The 11,533-nt window shown below is 41.0% G+C and overlaps 1 non-coding gene across 1 annotated transcript; it reads right to left on the reverse strand.

The window, feature by feature from the left end:
• Positions 1 to 523: 523 nt before the first annotated feature.
• On the reverse strand, positions 524 to 598 carry Trnat-ugu (transfer RNA threonine (anticodon UGU)). The gene has a single exon. It is a non-coding gene; the product is annotated as a tRNA-Thr (tRNA).
• Between the last annotated feature and the right edge of the window lie 10,935 nt (positions 599 to 11,533).

An 11,533-nucleotide genomic window follows, 5' to 3' on the forward strand; every position in this document is an offset into this window, starting at 1 on the left:
ATGTGGTCTAATAGACACCGACGAACGTAGGTTCCTGTGTACAAACTCGAATGAGACACAGGATATCGTGAATCAAAAAGTTGTGATTATAAATAAGACTGCAACAGCATACATAACACCTGCTGATATACTGACTTCTCATGACAAACAGTATCCTGCGATCAAAAGAAATGTGACAATTTGGTTAATAGGTACCACTATGTTCTACTTTTTGACAAAAGACGAAAAAAATGAGCACGATATTTTACAATATTTAACAGCTCTGCTTCATTTCCTCAGGCTGAAAAAGTAGTAATAAGAGAACTTTGCGAATTTTTCAGACAGGAATTTCTTTATACTGTGAAAGGTACAGAGATAACGAAACGGCAAAAATGGTAACAGAATAGAAGATTTAATTTTAGTTTCAATTACATTTAGGTTACGGTTTAACACTTCAGTCTTCCAATTTGAAATGATAATTAAATGGACACCCTAGCTGCAAACAGGCGTTGATGAACTTCATTGGGGACATGTTGAAAATGTGTGCCCCGACCGGGACTCAAACCCGGGATCTCCTGCTTACATGGCAGACGCTCTATCCATCTGAGCCACCGCGGGCACAGAGGATAGTGCGTCTGCAGGGACTTATCCCTTGCACGCTCCCCGTGAGATCCACATTCCCAACATGTCCACACCACTACACTCGTAGTGCGCCTAATAGATGTTTGCCCATCATTTTGATTTTTCAAATAATTCCCCCGATCGAGAAGACAGTTTCATTTAACGCAATTCATAGCATATTTGCTGCCAACGAAGAAGGCATGGAAGAAAATATAAGAGGCCGCAATTAAGTCCGTGGTATAATGAGACTTGATGAGGCAGATTATGTTATGTTACTTTCCACTACAGAATAAAATATTTACGTTCGTGAATGAAGGAAATGGGAATTTTTTATTAATTTTCAAGAAGAGGAATTCGGTTAGTTACCGCAATACGAATACAGCTGAAACAAGCTAGCCAATGAAGGCATAATCTGGCTAGCAAATGGAATGCAGGAGTGCATGGAGATCCATCAAAAAAAGTGATTCCGCATTTGTCTTTCGCTGCAAGGGAGGCATGAGTTGTCATTTCTAATCTCGCTGCGGACCAGTGCAGTGCAGTGCAGTGCAGATCTTATTTTCCTTTTATTTAATTGAGCTGCGAATTGATAGAAGAAATTCTATAACGAAGAAGAAATAAATAAAATAGCGGCCAAGTACGTTCCTGGATACCGAGAAGTCGCTGGACAGAATCTCGGTCGGTCAACAGATTTTTCAGTCTTTGTTTTAACATTGGCTCTCAGCGATGTGAGGAACTGCCAGAAATAGCGCGTGCTTGAATTCCGCGTTAAACTGTAGATTCCTTTTCCCTGGTTGGATACGTGGGGTAGGTTAAGGACGCGCACGTCCCCGAAGTGTTGTCCAATAAATAGATTTGCTCCCGGCCATTGAGCCACATAAAATTATTATTATATATCCATAATAAAGTTTGTACGGAACCCTCAAAGCACGAGTCATACTCGCCCTGATCCGATTTTTTTTTTTTTTCATATGCATCGTTTTCTTTTGACTACCCCTTATACGATAGCGGCAGTACAATCGTTCTGCAGTTTGCTTCAAATGCCTGTTCTCTAAATTTTCTCCATAGTCTTTCGCGAGAAGAACTTAGAGCCCGTCAGTATCTTTCCAAATAAGTTCACAAAGCATCTCCGTAATTGGTTTCGACACACCAGTTCGACTCTGACTTGCCTCGATGTCTTCTTTTAATCCGACCTGGTGATCCACACTCGAGCAATACTCAAGAATGTGTCACACTGGTGTTCTACACTTCGTATCTCGCATCAGTCTGGATCATTCAGTTTCAGGAACACAACCGTACTGACAAACGAAAAGTAAATTTTTATAAAATGATCCACTGGAACTTTCACAACAGCTTCTAAGCAGTCTTCAGATTCAAAGAATCTCGGTTTGCAAATGATCTCTCGAAGGTAAACTGAAGATTCCTGCTTCGAAATGAGCCCCAGTGACCAGCGAACACGTGTCTGGAAATGGCCCGGACAGACGTGGGATAACGTCGTAACTGTTACCCGCCATACGGCTCGGTATCTGGGAGTCATAGTCTGCGGTATCATAATCTTTCGTAGCAGGATTCCGTTGGTTACCATCCGCCGCATCCTTATTGCACAGCGGTACGCCGACGATTTTCTACGACCTGTTTTGTTGCCCTTGATGGTAATCCACCCTGGGCTTACATTTCAGCAATGTAATGCCCGCACAAGACGAAAGTTTCTGTTGCTTGTATTCGTTCTTGTCAAACCTACATTGTGCCGTATGGTCTCTGAATCTCTCTCCAATTGAGAACGTTTGGAGCATTATGAGCAGAGCCCTTCAACCAGTTTGATATTTTGACATTTCACACACCAATTGGACTGAATGTAGCGTCAGTATCCGAGTATCACAATATGTGACATATATTGCCACATCTTTTGCTGCATTGAGTTAGAAACTTAAATTTTTACACAGCCAAAACATTAGTACCTGATATACACTATGTGATCAAAAGTATCCGGAAACCTCCAAAAACATACGTTATTCATATTAGGTGATTTGTGCTGCCACCTACTGCCAGGTACTCCATATCAGGGACCTCAGTAGTCATTAAACATCGTGAGAGATGTCCGTGGAACTAACGGGCTTCGAACATGGTCAGACGATTGGGTGTCACTTTTGTCATACGTCTGTACGCCAGATTTCCACACTCCTAAACATCCCTAGGTCCACTGTTTCCGATGTGATAGTGAAGTGGAAACGTGACTGGATACGCACAGAATAAAATCGTACAGGCCGACATCGTCTATTGACTGACAGAGACCGCCGACTGTTGAAGAGAGTCGTAATGTGTAATAGGCAGACATTTATCCGGACCATCATACAGGAATTCCAAACTGCTTCAGGGTCTACCGAGAGTACTATGACAGTTAGGCGGGAGGTGAGAAAACTTGGATTTCATGGTCCAACGGCTGCTCATAAACCACACATCACGCGGTAAATGCCAAACGACAGCTCGCTTGGTGTAAGGAGCGTAAACATTGGACGATTGAACAGTGGAAAAACGATGTGTGGAGTGACGAATCACGGTACACAGTGTGGCGATCCGACGGCAGAGTTTGGGTATGGCGAAAGCCCGGTGAACGTCATCTGCCAACGTGTGTAGTGCTAACAGTAAAATGCGGAGGCGGTGGTATTATGGTGTGGTCGTGTTTTTCATGGAGGGGGATTGCACCTCTTGTTGTTTTGCGTGGCACTAGCACAGCACAGGCCTACATTGATGTTTTAAGCACCTTCTTGCTTCCCACTGTAGAAGAACAATTCGAGGATGGCGATTGGATCTTTCAACACCAACGAGCACCTGTTCATAATGCACGGCCTGTGGTGGAGTGGTTACACAATAATAACATCCCTTTAATGGACTGTCCTGCACAGAGTCCTGGCGTTAATCCTATAGGACACTTTTGAGATGTTTTGGAACACCGAGTTCGTGCCAGGCCTCACCGACCGACATAGATACCTCTCCTCAGCGCAGCACTCCGTAAAGAATGGGTTATCATTCCCCAAGAAACCTTCCAGCGGCTGATTGAATGTATGCCTGCGAGAGTGGAAGCTGTCATCAAAGCTAAGGGTGGGCCAATACCATATTGAATTTCAGCATTACCAATGGAGGGCGCCACGAACTTGTAAGTCATTTCCAGCCATGTGTCCGGGTACTTTTGATCACATAATGTAAATTTCAACATGATACCTGTCCCCATTCCTGAGGAAACAAGTTGTAAACAGATGGACAGACAGGCAGACGAGCAGGAAGTGGCAAAAACGTATTTTTTATATGCGACATAGCTACAGATTAATGGTTTTCGGATTTTTACCTTTACTTGAGATGTAACACCTCGTTTCTTGTTAACTTTGATGATTCTAGGGCAACGAGAAGGACTCTACGTTTTTTAAAGGGTGACTTTGGGGGTATCGAAATGTGGACTTAAATGCCCGTATCTTTTGTTTGCATTGACGTAGAAGCTTAAATTTTTCATACCACCAAGAGGCCACAGACCTCTGTGTGTGAAATAACTTTCAACTCGATACCTCTACACATAACTGTTAATACATTTATTCTTTGTGAGACAAGATAGCCAATGCCCTCATGGAAAGATGTTTGCGATTGCCTGCGGAATCGTGATTGTATCCAGGTGCGCACTTCTTTGACTGAAGCAAATCAATGACCACGAATCTCTGTCTTCCGGGTTCCAAAAATATGTAAATCGCATGGGAAGAACTCGGTACTGTATGAAGGACATGTAAGTGCTTCTCTGCGGAACTTATGCAGCGTCGTCGAAACAACCTTGGAAACATGTGGGCCAGCATTATCCTGTAACAGGGTAATGCAGCCCGTCAACATTCCTGGTTGGTTGAACATGGTGCCGTCCCTTAATTCTTCCAAAGTGACCACGTTGAGCTGCATGTTAGTTATGGAGCCGTTCTCGAGAAAGTCAAGGAGCAGTGGACCCTTGCAGTCAAAGAAAAATTTGTTTTTGACTTTCCCGGAACTGACGTGCCTCTTGTTTTGATTACACGGGAGAAGTTTTACTAGGAAGTCCTTAAATATCCTCCATACAGTCCCGATCTCTCCCCACGCGGGCTGGCCGGTGTGGCCGTGCGGTTCTAGGTGCTACAGTCTGGAACCGCGTGACCGCTACGGTCGCAGGTTCGAATTCTGCCTCGGGCATGGATGTGTATCATGTCCTTAGGTTAGTTAGGTTTAAGTAGTTCTAAGTTCTAAGGGACTGATGACCACAGATGTTAAGTCCCATAGCGCTCAGAGCCATTTGAACCATTTTTTTCTCCCCACGCAGATTTCTTATTTTTGGAGACCTGGAGAAAAAAATTCGTGGCCGTCAATTGGCTTCTGACGATGAGGTGAACGAATGGGCCTAATCATGATTCCTTGAAGAGACTGGCTGTTTTGTCTCACAGTGAGATAAATGTATTACCATTTATGACCATTACTTTTTAAATAATAAACAGCATACTTACTTTTTCATTTGTCTCGTTTTCATTTGATTGCCGTCCTACTATCCAATGATGAAGTCACGATTACATGGAATGAAATCAACAACACACGTAATCATCATCATCGATAGTGGCAGGAAAATCGATACGCTATAGCGGAAACCAATTTCCAAGTCCATTTTCCGATCACAGACAGGTGCGTCATGATCAGATGATCGGTAACATTTTGATAAGTACATTCATTTTAGAGGAGCAACTTTTTTTTTTTAAGAAGATTCATTTGTTGAACACCTTGAGCAAGTTCCTTCGGCCACGAAGACTGCACCGTACTTCTAGCTCGCCTGAACCCGTTCATATTTTATGCAACGTGTGAGGGAACATCTCAATCGCACTTACCGCATCGCTGGATTGGTTGTGGTAGTACGGTTAACTAACCACCAAGACCGCCAGACCTTACGTCATTAGTTTTTTGCTTACGGGGCTGAATCAAGTCTCAGGTATACAAATGAAGCGCGAATACGGAGGATCACACACACAGGTGCCCTCACTGGGGAATGTGCAGAGGCATTCAGACAAGCAACACAGCATATTCTCCCGTGACTGCACAAACGTCCTGAAGTTGTCGGTAGGAAATTCGAACATTTATTGTGATGTGTACACCAGCTGTAAAACTACGTGCGCGATAATCCTTAGAGATGCATGTGTTAAAAGTACATATTTTCCAATTGATACTTTGTGAAACTCATGTAGTAATGTTTACCAACTGTTGCCCATGTCTGCAACCGTAAACCTGACAATGCATTCAATAATGCAGAAAGTAAATAACAATGCGTCTACATTTAATCTGATCTATCTCGGAAACCATTCAGAATAGGGTACTTGTTCATATTAAATATTTTGTTCATATGAAATCTTTTCTTCATACGATTATTCGTGTCATATACCTGAATACTGACAATTAGTCCTATGATCTCTGTGTAGAGTGCGTTATTGCATTTACGTACGCAGCCATGTTTCTACAGACCTCTGAGTATACGTAATTGGCATCCACTGCAAAGGTAATACAGCGTAATGAAGAAACAGTTTATGTAAGGTTCTGATAGTAACTACTGCAACTCCTGGCGATATGTTACAAAAGCAATTAGAAGTGTAGTGTTAGAGTTCCTCCAGAAAGGTCAGGTAATAGATGTGGTAAGGATTTACACAGGCTAATCTGTCAACGTAAAAATAACGCTGTTCACATCGCTCAATTCCAGGTGAGTTGGAAATTGACGCTACTCATAGCTTTTGACTGAAAGATTAGACATACAGGTATGCAATATGGACATCGGATGTAAAGCGAATGATAAAAACATTGGAAAGTACAAAGTGTTCCAAGATGAATGGTCCATATTCAGTGATTTAACAGGAACAATCATTCGAAGCAATTAAGTACAGTAAACATGGGCTCTAGAATGCATACTTTAAGAGATGTGAGCAGGTCTTTATCTTCGATATTGTGAAACAAGTACCTTCTACTGCAAGCTCTTTGCTTGCCATATTTTGAGAGGTGGTAGAATGGACTAAAACACGAAAGATACTTCCAGTATACATGGGCTCAAAAGTGATTACATTAAGAGCTGTGAGCAAACGTCCATCTTCACTGCCGTGAAACACATCTCTTCTACTGGACATGTGCTAATGGCTCTTAAGGTATACATTTTAGAGTCCATGTATAGCAAACAATTTTTTTCTCGTTTTGGTCCATAATACTTCCTCCTAAAACATGGAAGGCAAAGACCTTCCACTCGAACACATTAATTTCATAGTATCATAACTCTTAAGGCATGCAGTTTAGGGCCCATGTTTACTACAATGTTTTGCTTCAGATGATCGTTCCTGTGACATATCTGAATATTGACCCATCTTCCTGTGATACCCTGTATAGAACTATGCTGGAAATTACCTTCACTGACAAAGTAATAAAAATATATTCTGTGTGATATGTACTCAATGGCTTCCATTTATTTAAAGAAAAGCACTACAGAAACCACCAAAAGAGAGATTATATCAGCAGAATCCATAGAATTTTGTTCCAACTTATATTCTAATTTTTCAAGCTCTGATTGAAACAGTGAAATGCCAGAAGTGATGTAATGCCAATGTAAAAGTTTCCAAGGAATGTGAATCATACCTACATCCATGCCGTAGAACCTTGTCTTGGCATAACGATTATAAGTGAATCACGAACCACGAACCTCTTGCAGCGACGGACATAGCAGTAGACAGAATACTGAAAGCTGCGAATTGACAATCGCTAGACGACGAATCACAAAAACTTTTCAAACCGGCAGTAGACGAAAACAGGAAACGCAAACTTTATTATGTGATTTTTCTAGGAATGAAACCCTACAGCAGTATCTCCGTTAGCTGGGCGCAACCTGCAAGAGCAAACTCATAACGGAAAAAGAAACCAGCGACAAAGTTGGAGGAAGTCTCTTACTTCACCGAAAGTTATATTTTTTCTATGTCACTGCAACAATATTCTCCGACGTTTTCACTGTTCCAGTAAACTTACACTTCTGCGTACAGACGGCTTCAGTATCTCCTGCATTTTACAACCCGTTTGTCTCTTCAGATGAATGCTCGATGTAATATGGGTCGTGATTTCCCCACTTGTTTCTCTGTTTCTGAGTAGTTGGATCCACGAGCACTTAGTATACGCCGACTCCTTGCAAGCAGAACGTGTGAAACGGTTCTCCGCCTAAGCAGCGTGGAGCGACGACTGGCGACGGTGCAGACTGCGTGGGCGGCGTCTGGCGGTTCCGGCAGCGGCTCCGGCGCAGGGTGGAGCCTGAGTCATCTCCCAGGTAAGCGGAATGACGGCGGGCCGCTATCCATCACCGCTCATTATCCCCAGGCTGGGTCGGGCCCACCTGCTAAATCACGGCGCGGCTTCCACTCCCCCGCAAGCCAAACGGTCGCTGCCGGAGCTTCTCCAGTAACTCTCTGGAAATAGCTCAGCTCAGAAAACAACTAACGCTATAGAAAAGATATCACAACCAAACAAGCATGCCACATTTCGGCAAAGTGTCAGGAAAGTGTCGGTTTATATATGAATGTATGGCTGCTAATGTAAAGCTATCATTCTACACATAAAAAAAGACATGAGCCCACGTAGTAATAACAGTCCTGTAACGAAATATAGTCAGTATACAAATTACATCGCTACAGTTAGTCCCTGTTAGATACAAGAAATGCACTTTTCGATCAAAAATCCCTAGACTGGTTTTATTCCTATAGTACAAACGCCGTAACTGCAGTAACTACCGTGGCAGTATGAACTACCATCTGTAATCAACAGACGTGCATTCGACCAGTAGGTTGTGAGAAGCAATGTTAATTAGTGGCCGTGCAGACGTAGTGTGTCAACGTTTTTGACTCACAAATCGAAGTGATGCAACGAACTGAACATCTCTAAATGAAGTGTTCAATACATTCTTCAAGATGTTCTGAAGGAGAGAAAAGTGGTGTAAACATTGTCTGGCACTCCTTGACTACCGAACAAAAGCAACAGCGTTTGGACACCTGCTGCGACATGACTGAAATAGAAAATGTGGACAGTTCTTTTATGGATTAAGTCATCAAGGGTGACGAGACTTGGTGTTATCAATAGGCACCTACCACAAAACTTAAAGTGCAGAATGGATCTCTGATGGTTAAATGGTTAACCAAGACCGAAAAGGGTGCGAATGTGACGCACGAGTTGAACAACATAAATAAAGCCCCTTTGTGATAGTTTCTCGTGGTTCTTTGAACGTTCCGTACGTGCAAATCCAGTGGAGGGAGACTATGTAAGAACACACGCAGCGTTAAAATGGCCATATTAACTTTTCCCTATTTTTTATCAATTGAGTCTGGAGACTTTTTTGGTTGACGGGGATGTATATAAAGTACACAGATACATAGCTAAGAGTACACTGACGATTTCAAGGTGAACCAGTGAGAAAAATCCACGATAATTGGCCATGTATACTGGAGTATACTAGAGCAGACACATACGAAATAAAATTTACGGAACCTTCACTGTAATTCCCACAGATGTAACTTACGGGCTACATAGGTATACCCCAATTACTATGTTTTCACGTCCCCTATAACTTTACTTTATAAAATTACAGTTGTTTCACTTACCAATTCAATCTCATCATGTGTCCCACTAGTAATAATATTCTTGTTTAATACAATATCATCTTGTTTAGACATACCCTTGAAACATATCACCAAGGTTTATGGTATTTTGCTCCATTTATTTTTCTTCTCGGAAGGACTGTTGTAATTGGAGATGTAGTTCATTAACTCAATGTGTCAAGTACTTTATCCAAGCTAAATAGCTTTAACTCAAATTTTTATGGAAATAATTCTTTTTGCTCTAGCTTATATCTAACGTTAATAACTATCGTGTTTGACAGCCAGTTAAGAGACTCATTGGATGCGCCTAGTTTAAAATATTTGTTCTCACCAAATTCACAGCCACAAACATTCATAATTGTACCTCATGACAGCCTAGCAGCCGGAAACCTGTTAGTTCTATAGTAGTTGTTGCAACATATAACACAAGTGATGTGTGTCTTTCATTTATAATGTGAAAATTATTCTACCAAGAATCAACAGAATAGTCATTTAACGCAATTTAACACTAAATCTCTTCTCATAAGACAGACTTCTCCAAGAATATGTGGCGGAAAACTGAATTCAGGTCTATATGAGGAGGAGGGGGAATTACATAATCGTTGTTGAATCGTTAATAAATGTGGCTATAGAAACCAAAAGGCTGGCGACAACAGATGAACTATGGAAACAAATCAACGATGCAGAAAACATAGCAGCATAACAGTATTAAATAATTGTAAGATAACATACAAACGTTAATGTTTGAAGAAGGTATGCAAGGAAACTGTGACAGCAATAAAATTTGTGTACTAACGCTAGCATGAGTGCAAGACATAAGAAATGAATGGGAGGGAGGGAGGGAGAGGGAGGGGGAGAGAGAGATAGAGAGAGAGAGAGAGAGAGAGAGAGAGAGAGAGAGTTTTGAATTAAGTCATATTTAAGAATCATCAAGAGCAGACGCTAAAGTAATTATTATTCACTACTGGCTTGGATCAGCTGATCGTTATCTCGTAACCTGTATAACAACGAACGGAACACGGGAGATACATTCGACTATATATGAATGCGACGATATGCCGTAAGCATGTTCACGAAACTCTTATAAAACTATGTCAAGCATATAAAATAATTTTGCCATCTCTATCATTCGTCAAAAAGTGAAATTAAAAAACAGTCTCGCGTCATTAAAACTAAGATACATAGCACAAAGCAATGAAACTGGCAGTTTTCACGCATGTAAATGGAATACCGGGAGATGATACATTTGTGTAGAGCTGTCTGATTTCAACAGTATATTTTGTGTATTCAAATTGTATTCTTTTCTGTGAAGGGTAAATGGTAACATGTAGCAAAATATAATGCAGCCGCAGGCCAGTACGTTATTATGTACTATAAATAGTTAGTCGAAACTAGTATAGTCATTAAACAGTTTGTTTGAGCATGTGACTGAAATAAACGCTATAGTTCAAAGTAAGGAGCTCTCTACCAATAATACGGCTAATATGAACAAGTAGTTGTAGCATGTCAACAATAATTGTATATGATAACAAAGAAAATCTGATAACTAACAAAAAATTTATCGTAGAACGGTGGAAAGAGTATCTTGAGGAACCATGAAGATGGGTTCCGCACTATAATAAGCCTAGGGAACAATTTAAGGTAGAAGTAACCCAAGTAGAAGTGGAGAGGGCAGTCATACAACTGGTAACAATCAAGTAGCAAGATATGACAAATTAACAATAGAAATTGTTAATACAGTTTTGCATAAGAAAATATAGTAACCACTCACAAAGACATGCAGAACAATACATATATCTACAAAATGGTAATTACCAGTAATAATGTCTACACCTTTGTAAAGTAATACAATGTTCTGTGGTACCTACAGAGGTATTTCAGCACTAAACATTATAGCTAAGATACTATCAGTAATATTGTTGTGGAAGATAAAACACTACGGAAACACCAACCAGGTTTTGGACTTGTGGGAAGTATTATCACCAAAAATGTATGACGAGAAAAAAATGAGAGTGTGCTAAATCTGTTTGAATACCACTTCGTGGAATTATTTATCATTTACACTTTCGTATCTCACTTGGTCATGAAATATTTTAATTTTTAGAAAATTCTATGTATGTATATGAAAGAATACGCTGTGGTGAGGCAGGGCGTTCGTCTCCATGCATACTGTCCCTTGTGCTTCCATCATGAAGAGTTAGTTCTTATAGATGACGCTGGTCCCATAACTGATAACTGATCCCATATTCTTCAAGACATAGTTTGGTGGGGACACTGGGTATGTT

Source organism: Schistocerca cancellata, chromosome 4, assembly GCF_023864275.1.
Source record: "Schistocerca cancellata isolate TAMUIC-IGC-003103 chromosome 4, iqSchCanc2.1, whole genome shotgun sequence".
Classification (NCBI taxonomy): Eukaryota; Metazoa; Arthropoda; class Insecta; order Orthoptera; family Acrididae; genus Schistocerca; species Schistocerca cancellata.